The sequence below is a fragment of the Emiliania huxleyi genome (assembly GCF_000372725.1).
Source record: "Emiliania huxleyi CCMP1516 unplaced genomic scaffold EMIHUscaffold_36, whole genome shotgun sequence".
Taxonomy (NCBI): domain Eukaryota; phylum Haptophyta; order Isochrysidales; family Noelaerhabdaceae; genus Emiliania; species Emiliania huxleyi.
In genome coordinates, this window is record NW_005199274.1 from 511,839 (window position 1) to 534,590 (window position 22,752).

General features: G+C 64.0%; 1 protein-coding gene across 1 annotated transcript in view; it reads left to right on the forward strand.

The window, feature by feature from the left end:
- Positions 1-22,752, forward strand: part of ARPC1 (actin-related protein 2/3 complex, subunit 1) — a 30,309-nt gene that overhangs the window by 6,479 nt on the left and 1,078 nt on the right. Inside the window, exon 12 of the mRNA XM_005772483.1 lies at positions 7,848-7,855. The gene's annotated coding sequence lies outside the window, so the exon portion shown is untranslated. The remainder of the gene's footprint in view (positions 1-7,847; positions 7,856-22,752) is intronic.

Sequence of the window (22,752 nt, forward strand, 5' to 3'; positions counted from 1 at the left end):
CCTGCTGGGGTTCTACCAGGTGGCGCTGGTTCTCGACGTCACCTACTCAGCGCAGCTCCCGGAGGAGTTCACGACGCCCATCGACAGGTTGAACGACTGGATTTCGCTCAACTGGGCCGAGGCTTTTCTGCCCTTTCAATGTAGCGGGTCCCGGGTCATTGCGGTCACGCTCTTGCCCGTGGGCCTCATCGCTCTCCTTTTGCTCTCGGGCGTCGCGCTGCGGGTTTATCGCTGGCACGCCACGCCTCTTCCACGCCAGAAGCTCTGGCCGAAAGAGGTGGCCCTTGGACTCCTCGATTTCTTGCCAGCCAGCCTTGTGCTCGTCTTCCTGTGTGTGCCGGGGGTCAACGCCTACATCTTTGGCGCGTGGTCCTGCCAGGCGACGTTATTTGCCCCAGCCACAGACGCCACTCCGACGATGTCTCCTTAGCCCTGCGTTCCCACACAGGCGTATGATGACCCGGACCCGGAGCACGCAAAAGGCATGGTCAGCTACCTGCGCCGTGACCCGAGCATCGAGTGCTTTACCGATAAGCACCAGCCCACCATTGACCGCGCTATCATTTTTGCCGGGGTGTGGGTGGGTGGCTCGCTGATCCTCTACAGTTCGCTCCTCGCTGCTTGCTACACGCCGTTGCGGGCCAAGGTTTCTTCCCCGCTGACGCGGGCCACGGCGTTCCTCCACCAGGAGTACACCACGACCTTCTTCTGGTGGGAGGCGCTAGAGCTGGCGCGCAAGCTGATTCTCAACGGCATCGTGCTGCTAATCCGAGAGGAACGCGCCTTTCTTCGGCTCGTGGTGGCTGTTCTGCTCTCTTCCTGCTACCTGACGGCGCTGGCGGCCACGCAGCCGTATCGAAAGTTTGAGGACTACGCGCTTGCCGTGGTAAGCCGTTCACGCTCCCTAGTGCACATACACCCCCCTCGCTCGACCCCCCCCCCCCTCTCCTCCCGCAGGCAACCAATCTTGTGCTCCTCGTCAACTTCGTCTTGGCTGGTTGGTGCTCCATCTTCCTCAACATCGAGGAGCGCTCCGGCAAGGAGGAGGCCATCACCATCTTTGGCTTCAGCAGTGACGATTGGATTGCGGACACCATGCTCGGTCTCACTTTTGGCGTCACGGGCCTCTTCGTCGTGCTTGCAGCAGCGATCGGCGCCATCGCCGCCCAGCGCCGGCGCGAGCGCGACCGGGAGCTGGAGGAGACAAATCGCGCGCTCGCAGACGCCGCGCTGGAGATGCAAGGCGTCCAGTGCACCTTCCTCTTTCTCGACGCGGACGTGATCCGCTCCGGGCGGTTCGACGAGGCTGGCTACAAGACGACGTTGCCGCGGCTGCAGGAGATGCAGGCAGCGCACCCAGAATGGATCCAGCGGCGAGTGCTCAAGCGGCACCTCGCATACGGGCGTCACGCGTACCGCGGCGAGATCCTCGCAGTGAGCCACCGCTGGGAGCAGCCCGACGCGCCCGACGCGAGCGGCGCCCAGCTGCGGGCGATCCGCGAGCACCTTCAGAGCCCGGCCGGCCTCGAGGTGAGCTTCGCCTGGTATGCCTTGAGCACTGCCGTGAATAGATGCTGTTCACGCACGCCGCGCTCTGAACAGGTGGGCTTCGTCTGGTACGACTACTGGTGCATGCCGCAGGGCGAGCGGACGCCCACGGAGAAGGTCGACTTCAAGCGCATGCTGCAGAATGTTCTTGTGTCTCTCCTGCGGCTAGGCGAGAGACGAAGCCCCCGTTCCCTTATTGGGCGTGGACTGCCCCGCACATAGGTCAACCTGCTCTACCTCGGCTGCTCCGTCCTCATCCTGCAGGAGCTCTCCTACCTCTCCCGCTTCTGGCGCGCACGCCACACGGCCACGCCTCGCGCTCTCCGCCTCTCTAGACCGCCTCTCGCCCTCCTCCCCGCGCTCCAGGACGCAGTTTGAGGCGTGGTGCAGCATGCAGGCGGCCACCCCCACCCCCACCCCCACCCCCACCCCTCCCCCACCACCACACACACACACACCGCACGGGGCCTTAAACGCCTTCGGACGTGGAGTCGCGAGGGTTACCTGGCCTTACCTGGAGCTCCACTTACGCGGTACACCTGCAGGCGGCCACCGGAGGCGGCCTTGGGCCGGCGCCCGCCGCAGAGCGGCGCTGCACCGTCGTCCCCATCCACCAGGCCACGGAGGGGATGGCGTCCGAGCTCATCATGATGTGAACGCCGCTCTGAAGGGGTGATGTGCGGTTTCAGGCCGCTCGTCTGTCACCTCCGCATAACCTACCGCGTAGGTGGGCGAGTCGCAGCGTGGACGAGGCGATCGACACGCTGGCGAGCCCGGACGTGACCGTCACCAACCAGTCCGACAAGGAGCTGCAGCTGTACAAGCTGCGAGAGCTCGACTCGCTGGTACAGGAGGCCGTGGCGCAGTGCGAGAGCGAGGCAGCCGACCCCACGGTGGTCGAGATTGCACCAGCGCCGGACCGCGGCTCCAATAGCATCTTTGAGCGGGCCGAGTAGAGTCGCGTTGTGTGTCAACGTTGTGTGTTCCACTGTTGGTGTTGCATTATGCATGTCCATGTGTGTGTGATGCTCATGCTGGTTGCTGCGGCTTACAGAGAGAGAGAGATTTTTTACAAGCTATGCCAAACAAACAAATCAAATCTCCATTCTGGGAGCGACTGCGAACACGCATGTGCCGGTCGCACTCCCTATGTGAGCGATTCTAAGATCAGGCCTGCCACTGGGCGAAAATCGGCCGTCCCTCAGTGCTTCCAGCCTGCCCGCTTCAGTTTCCTCAATTGGCTCGAATTTTGCTTGTAGAAAAAAGAATAGCGATCGCGGGCCGCCGGAGCGGGCATTTCGAAGTGGTCAGCGGGCATTTCGAAGTGGTGCGGCGGCAGGCTGCCACCGCTGCCCGGGCGCCCCGAGCGGCGGCGGAGGGCCGCCCAGGCCACCACCAGTGCCCCTCCCACCGGCAGCGCGGCGGCAGCGGCGCCGACCGCCCCTCCATCAGCGGTGGCGCGACGGCTGTCGTCGGGGCGCCGGCAGGTGCCGCGCGCAGAGGGTGCCACCGGACCGGCCGACGCGCGCCCGGCGGAGCCTTCGTCGTGCATGGCGGGCCGAGCACCCCCGCGTCGCTTCTCGGCGCATTGGAGAGCAGAGGAAGCTGCTGGCGTCGCCGCTGGGATCGGCGGCGGCGCCAGCAGCGTTCTCGGATCTGAAGCCGACTTTGAGCGCCGATCGATCGATCTGAGGGCTGGCCGATGGGTGGCGCTGGGACATCGCCGCCGCCGCGGAGGCCGGCGGCGACCAGAGGAGCGGTTGGGGCGCGTGGCGCATATGTTACCTGCCAAGTGAGCATTCAAGTGTGCTTCGAGATTTATTCGAGATTTGTAACTTAGATTTTCGTTTCCAGCGGGGAGGTGGCAGACCTGATCTTAGAATCGCTCATGTATGTATGTATGTAGGAAGGTGAAGAACAGCCAGGCTCGGACTGGCGGACACCAACCAACGCGGTATGGGTGGACGCTGGACAGATGATGACGGCACGCACGAGCGACACACAGACACAAACAGGCTCACAAGACACACTCCCTTAGAGGAATAACGGACGCGTGAGGTGAACATCTCAGCGAAGAACAAAATGCTCGCCCGATGAGTGAGAGGAGCCGGGTTTTGATTCTCGTGCATGTCGCAGCTCTGCTCCTGGGCTCGCCGCTGCCTGCCGGAGTCGCCACCGCTGTCAGCTGAAACTCTCGCCACGCCACCGGCTGATACTCTCACCACGCCGCCGACTGATGCTCCTACCACGCCGCCGGCTGCTGCGCGCTTTTCGGAGACTCCGGCCCGCGACTCTCGCTTCAGCATGGCCTTCCGGGTCAGCGGCTACGATGGCGAAGTGGCCGAGAAGACGGAGCTGCACTCTATGATGGCTCGCTTCAAAGCGCTCCGCACCTCACAGCGGCTCTCCGGGTTCTGGTCTCCCTTTGCGTCTCCGTCGATTGCGGGGCCGCCAGAGGCAGAGTCCGACTTCCGCTCGCCGGTAGAAGAGGAGGAGGCGGTGGCGGAGGATGCCGGCCACAGCTACCGCTCGGACACGAGCAGCCATGTGATCAGCCCCTCCCACGAACCCGAGCGGCGGACGTCGATCGCGAAGTGGCTAGTCCGAAGTGATGCCTGAGCGCAAGCCGCCGACACCACTCTCAAGAGGGCGGCGAGGAGACATTTACCCTCGCGCCGGGGGTCGCGCACGGTCTCCTGGCTGCATGGTTGCTCTTAATACTTAGAGCTCCCATGTCCATGTGTGTGCACAGTGTGGCGCACCCACCCCGGCGGGATGACACTGTGCGTGTTGCTCACGTCCCCGTGATATCTGTCTTCTGTGAGTGTGTGCCGTACATGCACATATGTACATGTGTGTTGATTAGAGAACTCTAAACACTAAAGCTCATCGCGACACTCATATTGCGCGTCTACTCATATTGGGGCCGTGTCCCGCAGCAGCGAGGAGAGGAAGGCGAGTCCCTTCGCGACCGACGTTTCCGTCACCTCATGCTCCATCCCCTGTACCACGTGCACGCCCTCGGCCGGGCTGCGGGGCGGGTACTTTGCCAGCGCGGCGGCGAGGGCCGCGTGCGGCGCGTACGGGTCAGCGTCGCCCACCACGCAGCAGACCCGCGTCACGCTGTTGTCGGGCAGCAGGCGCTCGCGCGGCGGGCACGGGCCGCCGAGGGCGAGCACGCCGAGGCAGCGCCGCCGCAGGCCGGTGTAGGCGGCGAGGGCGCTGCCTTGCGAGAAGCCCGCCAGGACGAGCCGCTCGTTGCCGACGCCGAGCGACACGAGGTGGTCGTCGAGCACGCCGCTGACGTGGTCGCAGCGGTCCGAGATGGTGGCGGTGTAGTGCTGCTCGGCCGTCTCGCCAGCGGCACGCGGCCGCTGCTCCCTGTACCAGTCACCCGACCACGCGCCCGACAAGAGCTCGCGCGCAAAGTAGTCACGGTCGGGCGCCTCGAGCAGCAGGAAGGCCACCGACGGCAGGGCGGCGAGCCAGCGCTCGGCGACGGGCCGCAGCGTGGTGCAGTTGTCGCCGAGGCCGTGGAAGAGAGCAACCAGCGCTGTCGGGCGACGCTGCCGGCAGAGCAGGACGTGCTTGAGCGACATGGCGCTCTCAGGATTAGAGGGCGGTGAGCGGAGGGCATTCTCGCCGCGGCAAAAAAGAAAAATCTCAACTGAGCTCTGTTTTTTGTTGTGTTGTACTGTCGGCCTTTAAAATTCTTTTGCCAGTGTCACAAGGGTATGTTGCTTCGCCGAGTCACAGCCGCTGCGTCGGCCGCCGGGCTCGCCCTCACGTGGCCGCCCACCGCCGCCCTCGCCGAGAGGAGCGACAGGCACTCGCAGGCTGCGGGCCGGAGCATGGGAGATATGCTTCTCATGGCGGACGCCGAGGCGGAGCCGGCGGCCGGCGGCCTGCAGCAGCGGTTCGAGGGCAAGACCGTCCTCATCACTGGCGCCGGAGGCGAGCTGGGGCGCGAGGGCGCCGTCTACTTTGCCACGCACGGCGCGAACATCATCGCCCTCGACTTGGGCGCCGCGGCGCTCGGCCAGACGCTCGCCGCTGTTCGCTCTGCTAACCCCGAGGCCAAATGTGTGACGGCCGCCTGCGACGTATGCGACCGAGCGAGCGTCCAGGCGGCGGTGAAGGCCGGCGTCGCCGCGTTTGGCTGCATCGACCTCTGCTGGAATAACGCGGGCGTGCAGGGCGCGATGGTTCCCACGCTCGACTACCCACCGGCAGACTTTGAGCAGACGCTGCAGGTCAACGTGGTTGGTGCCTTCCATGTGCTGCAGGCGGTGGGCGGCGCGATGCGAGAGTCGGGCGGCGGCGCCATCGTCAACACCGCCTCCGCCGCTGCGCTGCGCGGCACCCCCACTATGGTCGCCTACGTCGCTTCAAAGGCGGCTATCTCCCCACATCTCCCCACATCTCCCCACAATGGTCGCCTACGTCGCTTCAAAGGCGGCTATCTCCCCATATCTCCCCACGTATCTCCCCACAATGGTCGCCTACGTCGCTTCAAAGGCGGCTATCTCCCCATATCTCCCCACGTATCTCCCCACAATGGTCGCCTACGTCGCTTCAAAGGCGGCGCCTCGGGACTCCGCTCCTCTCCCCTCTCGCCCGCGCCCTCTCTCGCCGCCCTCTCCTAGCCCTCTCCTAGCCCTCTCCTAGCCCTCTCCTAGCCCTCTCCTAGCCCTCTCCTAGACCTCTCCTAGACCTCTCCTAGACCTCTCCTGGACCTCTCTCGCCCTCTCGCCGCCCTCGCCGCCCTCGCCAGGCCTCTCACCTCCCTCTCTCCGGCCGATCCGCGGTTGTGCTCACCGCCTCAGGCCCCCCCGCCCTCCCCTCGCCGCCTCAGGCTGCCATCGTCGGCATGACCCTCAGCGCAGCAAAGGAGCGCAGCCCCCTGCCAGACGAGATGCGGCGCCCGCCCCCACCCCACCCCCCACCCCACCCCACACCCCACCCCCCACCCCACACCCTCCCTGACCGCTCCCTGACCCCTCCCCCCTCCCCACCCCCTCCCCACCCCCTCCCCACCCCCCCCCACCCCCTCCTCCGCAGGACCTCGCTCCGCACCGCATCCGCGTCAACGCCGTCAGCCCGGCGCTGATCGACTCGGCGATGTGGGAGCGGCAACACAGCCCGCACGCCGCGCGTCCTTTCCTAGACCTGTCCTAGACCTGTCCTGGACCGTTCCTAGGCAAAACAGCCTGCACGCCGCGTCCGGCTCGCCCTTCTTTGCGCGCGAGCCGGCGCAGGCGTTCTTCTTCTCGTCCCTAGCGCTCCTACCCTCCCGGATCCCGCCCTTAACTCGCAGTTCGGGGCGGGACCTCTCCCCCGCCCGATCCCGGACCCGAACCCGCACACCCTACCCCTAGGTCGGCGCGGCCAAGCTGTCCTCCGTGCCGATGCGCCGGCTCGGCCCCTCCTCCTAGATGCGGAAGATGCATCCAGATCTCCCCAGATCTCCCCAGATCTCCCCAGATCTCGAGGCCTAGATGCGGGGAGGGTGCATCCCGGCATTCCAAGCAGCGCTCACGCGCACCCGGCCTGTATTCCGCCGCAGTCACGCCCTCGGCGTTGTGGCGCCTTCACGCGATGTGCTCTGAAAACACTGCACGAGACCTGCACGAGACCGCACCCCCCTGACTCCGGCGGGCTCTGCCATACCCCAGGCTCCTCCTCCGAGGTGGTCCGCACGGTCGCCTTTTTGCTCAGCGAGGAGGCGGCGCACCCCTAGACGCGGAGCACGGAGCGTCTGTGTCCCCCGGCCCAAAAGTTGGCCTCTCACTCCCACGCTTTCGTATTCAGTCAGCCGATCACCACAGGCGTATTCCCGCTCCAGGCGTCGTACACCACCGGGGCGAACCTCGTCGTCTCGGGCGGGCTCGTCTGACCGACGGCGCGGCGCCGCCTCTCGGCTTTCGCTTTCGGCGGAGCCGGGGACGTGGGGCGAAGGGGTGTGCGGCCCACGATCTCCTCGAGTCTCCCACACACACGGTGTGCCACACCCTCACCCATTCTTGCATCGTTTGTTGCCCTGCATCCAGAATGTTCTATGTTGTACGCAGGGTGTATCGCGTACTCCGGTACTGTAATCCATTTATTTCTCGTTTTTTCTAGTTGCAAAAAGTCTCCTTTGCAAAACCCGCCCCCAAAAGCAAAACACGGGGGGTTTGGACCGTGAGTTGACCTGGGGTTGTGCGCCGGGCCCTCCTGCTCGGCTCCAGCCAGTAGACAAGTCTTCGTGTCACTAACAGAGTAGAAGGAACTGACCTCGGGGCCGATGTGACCAAGCGCTGGTAGCGTGTGGTTTGACCTCACACCCATGGTCTCACAGTGTGCCGGCAGTCGCCGAGCAGTGTCGCTCACACAAGCCGCAGCACAAGTGACTGAGGGCCAGTGAGGGCCAAAGTGAGGGCGAGCCCATCGCTGTCACAGCTGTGGCAGCCGCACAGTAGGCTGTGCCATCTGTGCAGAGCGTGTGAGCAGCAGAGCCAGAGGAGCTGCTCTCCAAGCTTCAGGCGCAAAGAGCTGCATGCCACCGAACTCACATGGTCTGCGCTGGCTGCTTCGCGCCTTTTGCGCCATCGTAAAGTTCGTGTAGAGGATATGACGCCGGCGTCTGCATCTCCGGCGGAGGCGGCAGCGGCAGTGGCGCCGGCGGTGGCAGAGGCAGCGGGGCGCCGGCGATAGCCTCGACTGAGCACTGAGCACTGGGATAGGGTCGATTCCGCATGGTACGGGACCCCTCGTGGCCTCGATCGTCTCGCCCTCCCTCACTGGTTTGTTCATTGGGGGGGGTCATAACAAACACGGTACAGGACGTCGAGGTGCACGCTGCTGAAGCAGTGTCGTCCCCCCTCTCCATCGTCTCGACTCAAGTATTCTATGGAACTTCACTTGCCTCGGACCAAAGACTCGCCCTCACGGACCGGAATGATCGGGTTCGGGAGACTCTCGAACGCTCTGCAGAGCCCGAATCCACTCACTCTCTCAACTGACGACCTCGAAGATGCACACCGCCTCTGACTCGACCCCCCAGGACTCTCCGTATGCTATTACCGTCTGACCCGAAACGACTCGAGAAACGACCCTACATTGTCGACATCGAACAAACCTCTTCGCCGTTTACACGCCAACACGCGGCACAGCGATGGCCAGGAGGCGGCTGACGCGAAGGATGTTGTCTGCTTCTGCGAGGACGTGAGGCGCGCAAGCTTGTGCTCCTGCAAGCTTGTGCTTCGCTCGCTAGGACGTTCGCTAGGAGGAAGCCTGCGAGCACGACGCGCACGAGCTCCTCCGCCGTGCCACACAGCAGAACGACTACGAGCCGCGCACCGGCTACTCGCTCGACCTGGCGCATCGGCGTCGAGGTGGACGGCCCGTTGCTTCCTTCCTGCTGCCCGACTATGAAGGACGATCAGGGGCACAGGGGAACGGGAAAGGGGAGCGCATCGCGACACGGAGGGGGCTCTGCCTTGAAGAAGAAAAAAATGAAACCGGGTCGTTCAGCGACCTTTCAGCGTGATCGCTGATCGCTGATCGCCAGTTCGTGAAGAGCTCGTTACCCGCTGCCAAGGGAATGGATCTGCGCAACTCTAGACCTGGGCCGCCGATGATCAGTCCGACAGACGCGCTGCCGGATGACGATGTGCCGCTCACGCCTCAGCAAGTGAGTTCATGGCGCGATCAGGGGTTTGTGCTCGTGCAAGGCTTGGTGCCCGAGGAGCTGGTCTCAGCCGCACAGGAGGAGATGGCTGCCACGCCGCCAGGGCCACTCACTCGTGGGCTGATGCTCCCGTCCTCGTCCGACGCGCTCAACAAGATTTCGACCCATCGGAGGCCGCGCTCGGCCGTCCGCCAGCTGCTCGGCACGGGCAGCCTGACGCTCCTGCAGAGCGAGGCGTGGAGCAAGTCTCCGGCGCCATCGTGGCTGCCCGACCCCAAGCTCTCTTACTCCAACAGCGACCAGAGGATGCACATGGACTACCCCAATCACTACCTCACCCACCCGGCGCCGTGGGACTCGCCAGAGGCGGTCGCGGCCATCCTCTACTTCGACCACGAGGAGGAGTGCGGAGGTGCCACCCATTTGGTGCCTAGGAACGGGCCCTCGGATGCCGCCTACGCGTGGCCTTACACGCGCATGCCTGGCGTCGGGGGAGTACCTTGGGTGAACGACCGCACTGCGGCCGAGAGGTACTTCCAGCAGCGCGATCCGGAGACGGCCCGCTTCCGCGCCGCGCTCTACGCGCGCGAAGCTGCCGTGCGGTACAGGCCCGGCACGCTGTTGCTTTACCGCCTCGACACGTGGCACCGCGGCGCGCCGCTGAAGCCAGGAGGACCTGTTCGCCGCGTCCTCAACCTTGTCTACGCACGGAGCGACGTCCGGCACATCACCGCGTGGAACTGCCGCCTCTGCCTGCCGGAGGACGGCAGCGAGCCGCGAGAGCGGGCGGTTGCGCGAGCAGCCGAGTTCGGGTTCTGCCGGAGTATGTATTTTGGCGCTGAGGACGTGCTCAACCGCGCCTCAGTCGACCGCAAGAGCCGGCTGGGAGTGCCGCCGCCGGGCCACCCGTACTGGACGCGCGAGCTGCACACGGCGGTGGCGTCGCGCTTCCCTGACGGCGCATGGGGAGAGTACGCCACTGGCGAACTCCGTGTTGAGAGGCAGGCAGAGCAGGCGGAGCGTGTGCAGGCGTGAGTGTGCTTGAGAGTGAGCCGCACTCGCATGTGGGGCACCGCACGCGATATGTAGGATTAGATGTTTCCTTTTTGTGCTTTTGTCCCACGATCACGTGTCCCAGAGTGAGAGTGTGGGCGCGGAGAGCTGCAACTGGCCGCCCCGCGGTTTTTTTTTGCTCACCGGCGGCCTCAAGCAACGAGCATCGAGTCAGGCACATGGCTCTCGCCCTCTGCACGCTCAGCTGCTCGTTGCGGCCCACCCTCTTCAGTCACGGTGGGAGTATCGCAAACCCACGTTGTCATGTATTTACCGCTGCATGCCGACTCCGCACCTTTGTCGTGTGCTCGAGCGCCGATGAGGAAGCTGTCACAGAGCAGCGCGACATGGCAGGGAATGGCGACGACGAGCCGATGGGCGCGTTGGACTATGCGCGATTCTTCGGGACAATCGCCGGCTTCATTGCCTTCTTCTACGCCATTGCTGCCATCTTCCCGGCCGCCGCCGGCGCCGCCGCTCTGCCCACGCCTCTCGAGATTGCAGCCAAGGTCGACGCTGACTGGTCCGCTGCTCACGGGACCGCCGCGCTCTCTCGGCTCTATACGCCTGGCGGGCGTGTGATCACCGCCTCTGCGGATCGGCTCGAGCCGGCTGCAGATTTCGCCGCCGCAGAGGCATCTTCGCCCACTCCTGCGGCGGTCAAACTCACTCCCCTCTGGGCGGAGAGGGAGGGTGAGGGTGTCATCCACCACCTCTTTGAGACGTGCACGGCGGGCGGGTCGTGCGGGCGCGGATACTTTCGGCTGGAGCAGGCGCGAGGGAGCGCAGCGTGGCGGATCGCGACAGACGTCTGGACGCTGACGCCGTACAAGGACCACTGAGTCTCAGAGACGCGCGCTGGAAAGTCTCTACACCTAGTACTCGTGGTATGTGATGCAAAAATATGCAGTGGAGAAAAGAAAGTCTCCATTTTATTTATTTTCGTATCTCGATGGTTTTAGCTTTTACGCGCTCTCTTAAAATGTTGAGTTTAGTTCCCAGTTCCGATTCGTCTCGTTCCGCTCTTCCTGTGTTCCCCCTCCCTGACGAAATTCTTGCCCCCTCCTATCTACATACATATACTTATGTCGCCAAGAACAATGGTGTCGCGGAGTGAGCGCGCTCCCTGTACGACGCACTTGCAGTGCCAGTCCCGTACCCGGTGTCGTGGAGGAGGCGGACGTGGAGGCGGACGTGGGCGGGAAAGGCAAGCGGGCCAACAAAGGCAAGCCGAGCAAGCAGGCGCCCGGCAAGCAGGCGCCCGGCAAGCAGGCCCCGGCAAGCAGGCGCCCGGCAAGCAGGCGCCCGGCAAGGATGCACCTGGCAAGGATGCCCTCCCCTTCCCTCGCGGCGCGGGCAAGGTTGCGACCGGAAGCAGCCGCCCCGGCGGCGGAGTGCACGGCCAGGCTGGGGCGGGCGCGGCGCGCAAGGCGGCGAGGCGACAGGCGTACCTCACCAACATGTCCGGGCGCGGAGGAGGGGGGCGCCGCGCAGGGAGGGGCGCACACGAGCGAGGCAAGCGCTGAGCCAATTTAGCGTGCCTGAAGCCGAACGGCGGGAGTGCTGGCGGCCGGCCGGGGTGTCGCGCTGCCTGTCTATTGTGCGTGTCGGCTCTCTGGTTGGCTCTCGCTCGATCTCGATGCGATTCTGTGTCTACGTACGGCTTTTGACCAGAAGGAAGAAGTCGGAAGCAGTTGCGAGTTGGAGCTCTCTCGCATATCTCACGTCGCAGCGTGTGAGGTGCAGAGCAACACGCAGGCTACGGACGACGCCGCGCTTTGGCTTTGGGAGGCAGCTACATGTTCAGATTATCAGAACCAAACGTTGTGTGAAGGTAGTCTCCCATCTCGGAGATGCATCTGCATCTCGTCCGGGACCCACACCCAGGGCCTCTCCAGCAGACGCACAGAGTCCAGAGGGCCCCGTCACTCCGCTGACACTGTGGCGGCGTCACACCTCAAGCTCAACCGCTCATAGCGCGCAAGCACCATAGTGCATAGATAGGACGTATTTTCTTCTCAATGACATTGACAAGGTCTGTGAACACAATGAAAACACCCTCGCGCGTAAAGCCGTATCCGGTACGGGCCAGCAGCCCAGCACCCAGCACGGGCGCTCGCGAGATCCGAGAAAGCCAATAATAGAGTGTGAGAGATTTTTCTTAAATTTTACAACAAAACTCTCTCTACAAGTTCAACTCACTGGGCACGGGACTGGCGCGCACTCGTGGCACTAACACAGGTACACCAAGAAAAGTACAAAACGATAGTCAAACGGCCGGCACGACACGCGTGTTCCAGGAGATCGCATCCTTACCCGCGCCCGCGCTGCCCGCGCCGAGCCGACAACGACCCGCACCACTCCCAACCCGTCCCGCCCCCACTCCCACCCCAGGCCAGCCCACGCGGCCTTTGGGACAACACAACATGCTCGCAGCCTAGTAGCAAGTCAGACGGATGTATCCGCACTGACACGCAGGGAAGCACCGTCCCCCAGGTTGTGCAAGCACTTGCGGGGTTGTTCGGATGACGAAGCCGGTTGCATCCTTCCCCATATATTACATTGATTCATACCAACCCCGGCGCCTGGACTAGGAAGGTCAACGCCCTGCGACGGTTGGCGGCCGTGGCGCCCAGCAGACCTAAAGGGGTTGGAGACATGGGTACTTATCGTGAGGAGCCGCGGGGAGAGAGAGCCATCCGTTCGCGCCTTCCAACCCGAACGGACGACACCGTCATCCGATGTCCACTCGATGACGCCGTCCTGCGGCACCACGCCCTGCGGCCCAGAGGTGCCGCAGTACTTCACGCCGTTGACGGTGAGGTAGTCGTAGCTGCAGAGTGAATCCGGCTCAACGTCGAAGGCGACCACCTCCAGCCCCGCCATCGGCACGCCGTTGATGGTGCAGTCCTGGCCGAGGCCGTAATCGCCCGGGTAGTTCGGCGACGTGGCGCACGCACCGCCGTCGGTGAGCGGGCACGGGCCAGTGCCGGAAAGCGGCGGAAACGCCGGCGGGGCAGGCGGCGGCGGGGCCGACGGCGACGGTGCCGCCCAGCAGACCTAAACGGGTTGGAGGAGGTGGGTCTCTTTGTCATTAGCTAAGGAGCCGGGGGGGTGAGAGAGAGAGAGAGAGAGAGAGAGAGAGAGAGAGAGAGAGAGAGTGAGAGAGCGAATGGATGGGAGAGAGCGCGCGCGCGGGGGGGTCCCATCCATTCGCGCCTTCCAAACCGACCCGGGCCTTTCTGAGCCCACGCCGGGGAAAGTGCCATCCGATTTCCACTCGATGACGCCGTCCTCCGGCACCACGCCCTGTGGCCCAGAGGTGCCGCAGTACTTCACACCGTTGACGGTGAGGTAATCGAGACTGCAGCCGCCGTCGGTGTCGTCCGGTTCCACGTCGAAGGCGACCACCTCCAGCCCCGCTGGTGGCACGCCTTTGATGGTGCATTCCTCGTCGCTGCCGTAGTCGCCCGGGTAGTTTGATGACGTGGCGCAAGAACCGCCGTCGGTGAGCGAGCACGGCTCGGTTATGGAAAGCGGCATGCGCGGGGGCGGTGGCGGCGGGGTCGACGGCGACGGCGGGGTCGATGGTGGTGGCGGCGGCGACGGTGAGGCCGAGGGAGGAGGCGAGGGGAACGCGGAAGGGGGCGGCGCCGGAGACGCCGAGGGGGGCGGCGACGGTGAGGCCGAGGGAGGAGGCGAGGGGAACGCGGAAGGGGGCGGCGCCGGAGACGCCGAGGGGGGCGGCGACCAATCGTCCGGAAGCTTGGAGAAGCCTAGGACCGGACTCGCGAGCAGGCTCAGCGCCACGAGCATGTATGTGCGCATGGGCGGGGCGGCGGCGGTGGCAGCGGCCGCAGCAGCAGGACCAACAGAGCAGCGATGGGGTACCAAGAGAGGTCCAACCGATCTCTCTGGACGGGGGTACAACCCACACCACACAAGACGCCAAGCACAAAAGAATAACAAGAGATTGTACTCAGGCAGTCTCATGCGGCATGAAGGTTGCAGCGAGAAGCGGCGAGAGACTGCGAAAAGAGATACGAAGAGGCAGACTCCCCAGGGTGGGCGACGGCTAGCGCACCACACTCCTCTCCTTAAAATCCCTGTGTGGTGGCGGCGTGCCGTTCTCCCATCCCTCCCTTGGGTTGTGTGTTTTCTTTCTTTCTTTCTTTTTCATGCGGAAGAGTCAGATATACAAAGAGCACCTAAAGGAGCAAGGCATAGCTGTGAAGTGGTTTCCACTGACAGACCCCCTCGTGCATTGGCCTGAAGGTGCCCATCGCTGCCTCGCGCGTGTGCGCAAAAAGAAATTTATCAGCGCTCGGCCCAGAAGAGGATTTGCGTTGCGAATTACTAGACTGGAAAACCCTAATGTGCAAAATGCGCAATGAACACACAGAAAGACAACAAAGGTTTAATGCTCCCCACACGCGGGAAACAGGTGATGGTGCACTCTACAAAACACACACACAAATTACATCTACACCTGCTTCACTCTACTAAACACACACACATATCTACATCTTCACCTGCTTCTCTCTTTGGTGTTTCGAGGAGCGGTCTAAATGGACTCAGCGCAGGGGAGGCTCTGCTTGGGGACATCAGGTGAAGGGGGGCATCGCCTCGCCCGTGTCAGGGCTTTCAGCAGGATCGCAATCAGGACCGCCACCAGCAGCACGACGAGGGCGAGTGCCGCGAGGCGCAGCCAGGACACTGGCTCCGGCGATGGGGGTGGCGAGGGCGGCGAGGGCGGTGGCGAGGGCGGCGAGGGCGGCGGCGATGGGCGACACTTGCAGTTCCTCTTCGAAACGGACCGCGGGAGCAAGGAAGTCGTCGTGTCCTCCGTACCACACTGGCAGCTCAGTCCCGCCTCGCAGATGTCGTCATCCTCGTGTGCGCAGCACATTCCTTCCTTGCTCGACCATATGCCCATTTCCTTCGCGTTTGCAGGCATTGGTCCGTAGCACATCGGGTCGAGATGACGGCCGTACGCGAGCTTGTTGTGGTTGTTCTCGTCGCCTGACTGAGGTCCGCCCATTGGATTCGCCTCCTTCCATTTGCTATACTCTTGGATGTCGAGCAGGGTCATCATCCCTTGGTCCTCGTGCTCGAGGACGTGGCAGTGGACGACCTGCCGACTGACGAAACGGTCGAGATTCGTGCGGACGGGGAAGGAAAGGTTTGTTTGCGCCCAGTACTGAGGATTGCACTGGCCGAGTGAGTTGTTCTTCAAAGACCGACCAGTTCGGGTTGGTACATTGCCCATTCCCATGCGTCATTCCCTACGACGCGTCTCCCAGCTCCGCATTCCAGTCGATCCGGGACATCGAGCTCACAGAGCCTTGCGTTGGGTCGGCGAGAGAGCGGCGCCCGCTCTTTGCGACGCCCGGGGGGGCCGTACCAGGGCCACGTGCTACGGCAGCGCCTCCACCAACTCATCGACACGCTCTTTGGGTCCAGCATGGCGGACGTCATTTCTTTTCATTCATTCCGCATCGACCTGGCTTGCAGGCTTCTCAAGGTCAAGTGCCCGTGGGAAGTGATCCAGCTGATCTTGCGGAAGACGACTCCCGAATCGCTGCGCGCTTACAGCCGACTCGGCTTCTCCGAGAATGCGAGCTGGACGACGAAGGCGGCGACGGCAACCTATTCTGCGACTCAAGTGGCCAACTTTCACGCCCTGAGCGATGCTGATCCCATGAAGGCGTTCATCAATGGGGGCTTTGGTGAGGCGCCCGCCCGGTCGACACCCGCGCCACGTGGGTCCAGCCAGAGCAACGTGTTTGCAATTGGGGCCAAGGTGCTCGTCCCCGCGACGGTCTACCCCTCATATCCGTGTCGAGAGAATGAGGGTCGCGGATGGACGGCGACCGTGCTACAACGATCTCGCGATGCGGTACGGCTCGAGTTTGCCAGTGCCGATTCGAGTGGCGCCGCATTCGAACCAGTATGGCTCAAGAGCGCCGTTCTCATCGCGGTCGCATGAGGCACGCGCTTTCTCCTCACATGTCTTTCCTCCCTTCTCTTCACACGTCCTTCTTACCTTCTCTTCACACGTCCTTCTGTCTCTGCGCCTCTCATCTCGGCGCCATGGAGGTGAGGTCCAACCTCTACTCGCCACTCCGGGGGGTTCTGCCTGACGAGGGATCTCAGGACCGAGCTTCTCCATGATAGTTCAAGGCGACGCAACAGGCTCGCCGCCTGTGACTAACCTCGTGGCTTCTACCCTTGCTGTGGCGAGGCGCGATCGGCCTCTCCCAATTCTCTGCTAGGGAGACGGGCATCACCACCCCGCAGAGGCGGTTGCTGGTGATGGCAAAACAAATACGATGCGCCCTCCCTCCCGACCCACGGGAGCTTACTTGGCCTGGCCTGCCACTGTGCTATGCTCTTTCTCTTCTCGCATAAACTTCTCTATGCTCTTTCTCTTCTCGCATAGCTTCTCGGCAGCGCCCACTCTTCCTGGACTTTGCGTGACTTCTCCACCTTCTGGAGTCCACGAAGACGCCATCTATTCTTCACCATACTCGTCTCCCTTTCTTTCTAGCTCGCCGTCACGCGCGAGCGGGATGAGTGGGTGTTTGTGCGCGCGTGCAATTGAGCTTTAAATCCCGACTATAATTGAGCCGACTATGCAAACCATGGATGGCTACCTTCTACATTCACAGGGTGGGCTTCGGGCATGGACCCCTTCTCTGGTAGGACGGGAACGAGATGATAGTAGGGAGTAGAAGAAAGCAAAGAGGAGCCCTGCGCACGCACGACTCCGCAGGAGAAGCCCCTCCCCAGACAAAACACAAGGGAGAGGTGGGTGGGTCACAGAAAACTGCGGCCGCCAGCGACAGAGCGTCTCGCTGGCGGACGGCGAGAGGAACACAAAGGGACGTCCGGACGTCCATCCACTGGGATGAGAATACTGGAGATCTGAGGTCGAATCTGCCGATTCCACAGCTGCCCACAGGAGCGCCGCCTCAACACGGGGTCTCGGCTCTATCGAGCCATGCTAGCTCCAGCCGCAGCCCCACCCGGCCGCCCGAGGGTGTTCCCGCAGGCAGAGAAGACCAATCCTGGGGGAAGTAACCTTCTCTGGTAGGACGGGAACGAGATGATAGTAGGGAGTAGAAGAAAGCAAAGAGGAGCCCTGCGCACGCACGACTCCGCAGGAGAAGCCCCTCCCGCCCGTGCTTGCGCAGCGCAGCCTCCTCCTCCCTACTCGCAAGCCGGGTAGCCGTGTGGTGATTGTAATGGGTTCCACCCTGTGTGGTGATTATAATGGGTTCCACCCTGTGTGGTGATTGTAATGGGTTCCACCCTGTGTGGTGATTGTAATGGGTTCCACCCTGTGTGGTGATTGTAATGGGTTCCACCCTGTGTGGTGATTATGATGGGTTCCACCCTGTGTGGTGATTATGATGGGTTCCACCCTGTGTGGTGATTATGATGGGTTCCACCCTGTGTGGTGATTGTAATGGGTTCCACCCTGTGTGGTGATTATGATGGGTTCCACCCTGTGTGGTGATTATGATGGGTTCCACCCTGTGTGGTGATTATGATGGGTTCCACCCTGTGTGGTGATTGTAATGGGTTCCACCCTCTGGAGCACGCCTCATGCGGCCAGTTGTCGCGGAGGCAGCGGCCGCAGTTGGTTGAGCGGGACGCGCGCGTCCTCGTATGGTCGGCCATCGCGCGTCGTGGCAATCGTGAACCGTACGATTGCGGTGTGCTTGGAGCATCGCAACACGGTCGCCGCCCAGCCGGCTCCACCGAATTCTTTGCACGCGTACTGCGGCCAGAGGGCGCTTGCGACGAGGACCGGTCGCCCCGTGGCGTTTTCGGCGGTGATCGGTCGGGCGTCGATGGGCGAGCTTGGCGCCGCTTCGCGAGTTGGCAGTGGCGCGTTCGCCGCACTGCCTGCTCCGCGGGCGGCCGCGCCGCTCGCCCCGCGAGGCGCGTCGCCCTGTGCCTCCGCGTACGCCGCCCTATCCAGGCTCGATCTTGGGGCGCTTCGAGGTCGGGGCCGCCGCATCCCGCTTGTCGAGCGGATGGTTGGCCCATCCCGAAAGCAGCGGCAGGATGCACGTGTCGCACACGGACTCAGAGGTGGACGCCTCGTCGAGCTTTTCCTCTCGGGTCCGGTGGGCGGAAACTTTCGCGCGCATGCGCAACTCCTCGGCAGGCTGGCAATCGAGGAAGGCCACCGGGCCGAATCCATCCTCGCCGGGGTCGGGTCGAGATCGGCGGCTCGCCAGCGTCGTCTCGAGGATGCGCAGGAAGGCCTCGAACTGCCGGCTGCACTGGTAGAGGTGGTTGCACTTCCGCTCATACGTGTTGTACCCGCTCGTGAGCTCGAGGTGCTCGATATAGAACTCGAACCAAGTCTTGATGGTGAAGCCGGCGCCGTCCGGGACGGTCTCCGGGTAGCCGATGCCCACGAAAAGGAGGTTGAGGAAGGCCCCAAAGCGTCGCATCTTGCTCGGGATGATGTATAGGTCCTTGACGTGGATCCTCGGGAGACGCTGGGCATGGAGAGCGGCCCCCATCCAGTCCAGCACGCCGTTGGCTCCGTTCATGTAATCAACGCCCACGAACTTGCCCGCCAGGAAGGCCTTGCAGAGACTGTCGCTCTGGCCGTCGTGGCCGGTGAACCGGTACTTGTCGAGCGCCTCCTTTGGCTGGCCCGAGCTGTCGGTGACGAGGCACCACGTGAGGTAGTTGGCGAGCTCTACCTTGCAGTGCGCAATCTTGGCAAGAACCGGATTGCGGGAAGCCTCGTGACCCCCCGGGCCCAACAGCACACGCAGGACGAGGTCGCAGCCCGACTCGAAGGCCGCCGCCAGGATCTGGCGCCGCCCTTCGTCCGACTGTGCGTCCGCGCCCTCGAGGCTGGCGGCCAGAGCCTGGAAGTTGGGCATCATCAGAGCCTTCTCCAAAAGCTTGGGCGGCGGCGGCTGGTCGCCCGAGGACGCCGGCCCGCCTGCCACGCTAGGCGCGGGGCGCCCCGCGTCGTAGAGGAGGTCCTCCGCGACCAGCGCGGTCACCGCATCCTCCGCGGAGGCCCCCGGTTGGACGAGGTGCTGCCGATCATGAACGGCCGTCGCGAGGATGGCCAGCTGGTCCGCCAGCGAGAGCTTAAGCTGAGGCGCGGTCAGAATCTTGGCGGCCAGGCGGCTCACCAAGGTATTTGCAGTCGAGACCGAGGGCGACGGCTGGATGACTAGCTGGTAGAGCGCGCCCAGCGAGGTGGCGAGCATGATCCGCCGCTCCTCGATGCGCCGCCTCTCATCTACCCCGCCGGCCTGCATGCGGAGCAAGTCCGTGAAGTCCTCGAGCCTCGTGTGTGGGTCCGCGGAGGTAGACTGAAAGATGACGGGGAGCGAAGCGCCCTTGAGCAAGCGAGGGATTTGGGGCGCGAGCATCGTAGGGTTGGCGGCCGCCGCCCCCACGCTTTGCACGATAGCTCCTTGGAGAAGGCCGGCCGTGAGTCTCGCGGGGGCTGCCAGGGGCAGGCGGGCCGCCCTTGTAGCTATCGGTCCCAAATGGAAAGAGAGCAGCGAGTACAGCAGCAGAGGCAACTCCCCGCCCGCCTCGAGCGCGCGAAGCGGGAGTTGCGTAAGGAAGAGCAGGTCCTGTGGTCCTGGCACGACCGGCACCACGGCCGCGGCTTGGCCCCCTCGACCGCGGCCCCGGCCTCTCCCCGCGGCCGGCGCTGGGACGGCGGGCGCGTCAAAGTCTTCACCGAGAAAGATGTCCGAGTGCGAGACCACCCAGACCCCTGGGTTGGCCATTGCCAGACCGGCGAGCCGCTGGTGCAGCACGCCGATCTTCTCCATGGAAGTGGCAAAGAAGTTCGCCGCGTCCAGAGCGGTCAGAAGCCGCGACCAGAATGCCCCATTGAAAAGCACATTGAGAACGTGGTTCCCATCGAGGAGGGTGCCTGTCTGCTGGTCCACGCTGAACCGGCACCGCGGCAGGAAGGCGCCCTTGGCGTCACTCTGCCCCAGGGTGTAGTTGGTCACTGCTCCTGCATTGTCGTACACCGTGGTCCAACTCAGACAAGGCGTGTGGTCCTTTACGTGCTGAGCCCCTGGAGCGAGAACGAGCGCTGCATCACTGGTGATCTGAACTTCGTCAACGACGACGACGATGGGCGCTTGCGCAGCTGGTGGGGCCTGCTGCTGCGCCATCTTTACTGCGTCCTCCCCTCTCCTCCCACCTCACAGAAAACTGCGGCCGCCAGCGACAGAGCGTCTCGCTGGCGGACGGCGAGAGGAACACAAAGGGACGTCCGGACGTCCATCCACTGGGATGAGATAACTGGAGATCTAAGGTCGAATCTCCCGATTCCACAGCCGCCCACAGGAGCGCCGCCTCAACACGGGGTCTCGGCTCTATCGAGCCATGCTAGCTCCAGCCGCAGCCCCACCCGGCCGCCCGAGGGTGTTCCCGCAGGCAGAGAAGACCAATCCTGGGGGAAGTAACCAGGCGAAGTCAAGGCCTGTGTTCGCGTTGTATTTAATACGTCGAAGGCGCTCTAAAGCGCTCTCACTGCCAACTCATGCTGGCCTGCTCGAGATTGGTGGAGTCGCAGGCTCTACACTAATCGCGCTGTATTTTCGCGTCTGCCGGTGCTCGGCACCCAACGCCGCTTCCATGCGAGCGACAACCTCTCGCAGGGCGTTCGCGTTGGCGTCGCCAAGGGCGATATCGATGCGCACCGCCTTGGCCTCGAGGACTAGCGTCACTAGGTGGACCGCTCCCAGGGTCTCTCGCGCCACCTCTGGCGCGTCGCCCATCGCCCTCCTTGCCACGTCTAGATCGCCCTTCTCCCGAAGCAAGTCGGCAAAGTTACCCGTCGCGATGAGCGTGTCCGGGTGCCGCTCGCCGAGAGTCTCTCGCCTCACCTCCAGCGCCTCGCGGTACAGCGCCTCCGCGCCGTCCAGGTCGCCCTTGGCGTACAGCAGCCCGCCGAGGTTGTTGATCGAGGTGAGCGTGTGCGGGTGCCGGTCGCCGAGCGTCTCTCGCCTCCCTTCCAGCGCCTCGCGGTACAGCGCCTCCGCGCCGTCCAGGTCGCCCTTGGCGTACAGCAGCCCGCCGAGGTTGTTGATCGAGGCGAGCGTGGTCGGGTGCCGGTCGCCGAGCGTCTCCCGCCTCGCCTCCAGCGCCTCGCGAGAAAGCGCCTCCGCGCCGTCCAAATCGCCCTTCTTCTTCAGCAGTGAGCCGAGGCTGTTGATTGAGATGAGCGTGCTCGGGTGCCGGTCGCCGAGCGTCTCGCGCTGCCCCTCCAGCGCCTCGCGGTACAGCGCCTCCGCGCCGTCCAAATCGCCCTTGGCCTTCAGCAGCCCGCCGAGGTTGCTGATCGAGGTGAGCGTCTTCGGGTGCCGGTCGCCGAGCGTCTCTCGGCAGCCCTCAAGCGCCTCGCGATACAGCGCCTGCGTGCCGTCCAGGTCGCCCTTGGCCTTCAGCAGCGTGCCGAGGTTGTTGATCGAGTTGAGCGTGTCCGGGTGCCGATCGCCGAGCGTCGCTCGCCTCCCTTCCAGCGCCTCGCGATACAGCGCCTCCGCGCCGTCCAAGTCGCCCTTGGTCTCCAGCAGGAAGCCGAGGCTGTTGATCGAGCCGAGCGTGCTCGGGTGCCGGTCGCCGAGCGTCTCGCGCATCGCCTCCAGCGCCTCGCGGAGCAGCGCCTCCGCGCCGTATAGGTCGCCCTTCTCCCTCAACAGATTGCCGAGGTTGTTGATGGAGGTGAGCGTCTTCGGGTGCCGGTCGCCGAGCGCCTCTCGGCAGCCCTCAAGGTACTCGCGGTACAGCGCCTCCGCGCCGTCCAAGTCGCCCTGGCCATACAGCAGCGTACCGAGGTTGCTGATCAGCCTCGACGTCGCCCTCTCCGCCGGCTCCATCCGCTCCAGCGCCGCCCTCCCCTGCCCCGCCAGCGCCCCCCGCAGCAGCCCAAACACAGCCTTGTTGCACTCGGTCAGGCCAATCTCCCGCTCCAGCTCGCCCAGGATCAGCTCCGTGTCTTTCGGGTTGCGGCACTCCGCCTTGCGCACATCCACCTGGGAGAGCTTCTTCGCGATCGAGTCAAAGTCCTTCACCAGCGCCGTCTCGAAGGCCGCCTGCTCCTCCGAGCTCATCACCACCTCGAAGCGAGCGCCCGACGCCTGCGTGTGGAACACCTCCTTGATGCAGTACGCGCGCCGCAGCGGCATTGGGTTGTTAAACGGCTCCATGAGCAGCACCGTGTGGCCGACGGCGCGGACGCAGTCGCCCAGCCGCTTGACGTCGTTCATCGTGACGTCGAGCTGCCGCGTCGACTGGCGGATCACAAAGTCGCACACCCAGAACGTGGTTTCGGGCGGCAGCTCTGGGTGGAGCTGCAGGTACTGCCGCAGGGCGTCCACCAGCGTCGCGAGCGGCGTCTCGAGGAACCAGCTCACAAAGACGGTGGCGACGCCCACGCCGGGGTCGCCGCGCTCGTGCAG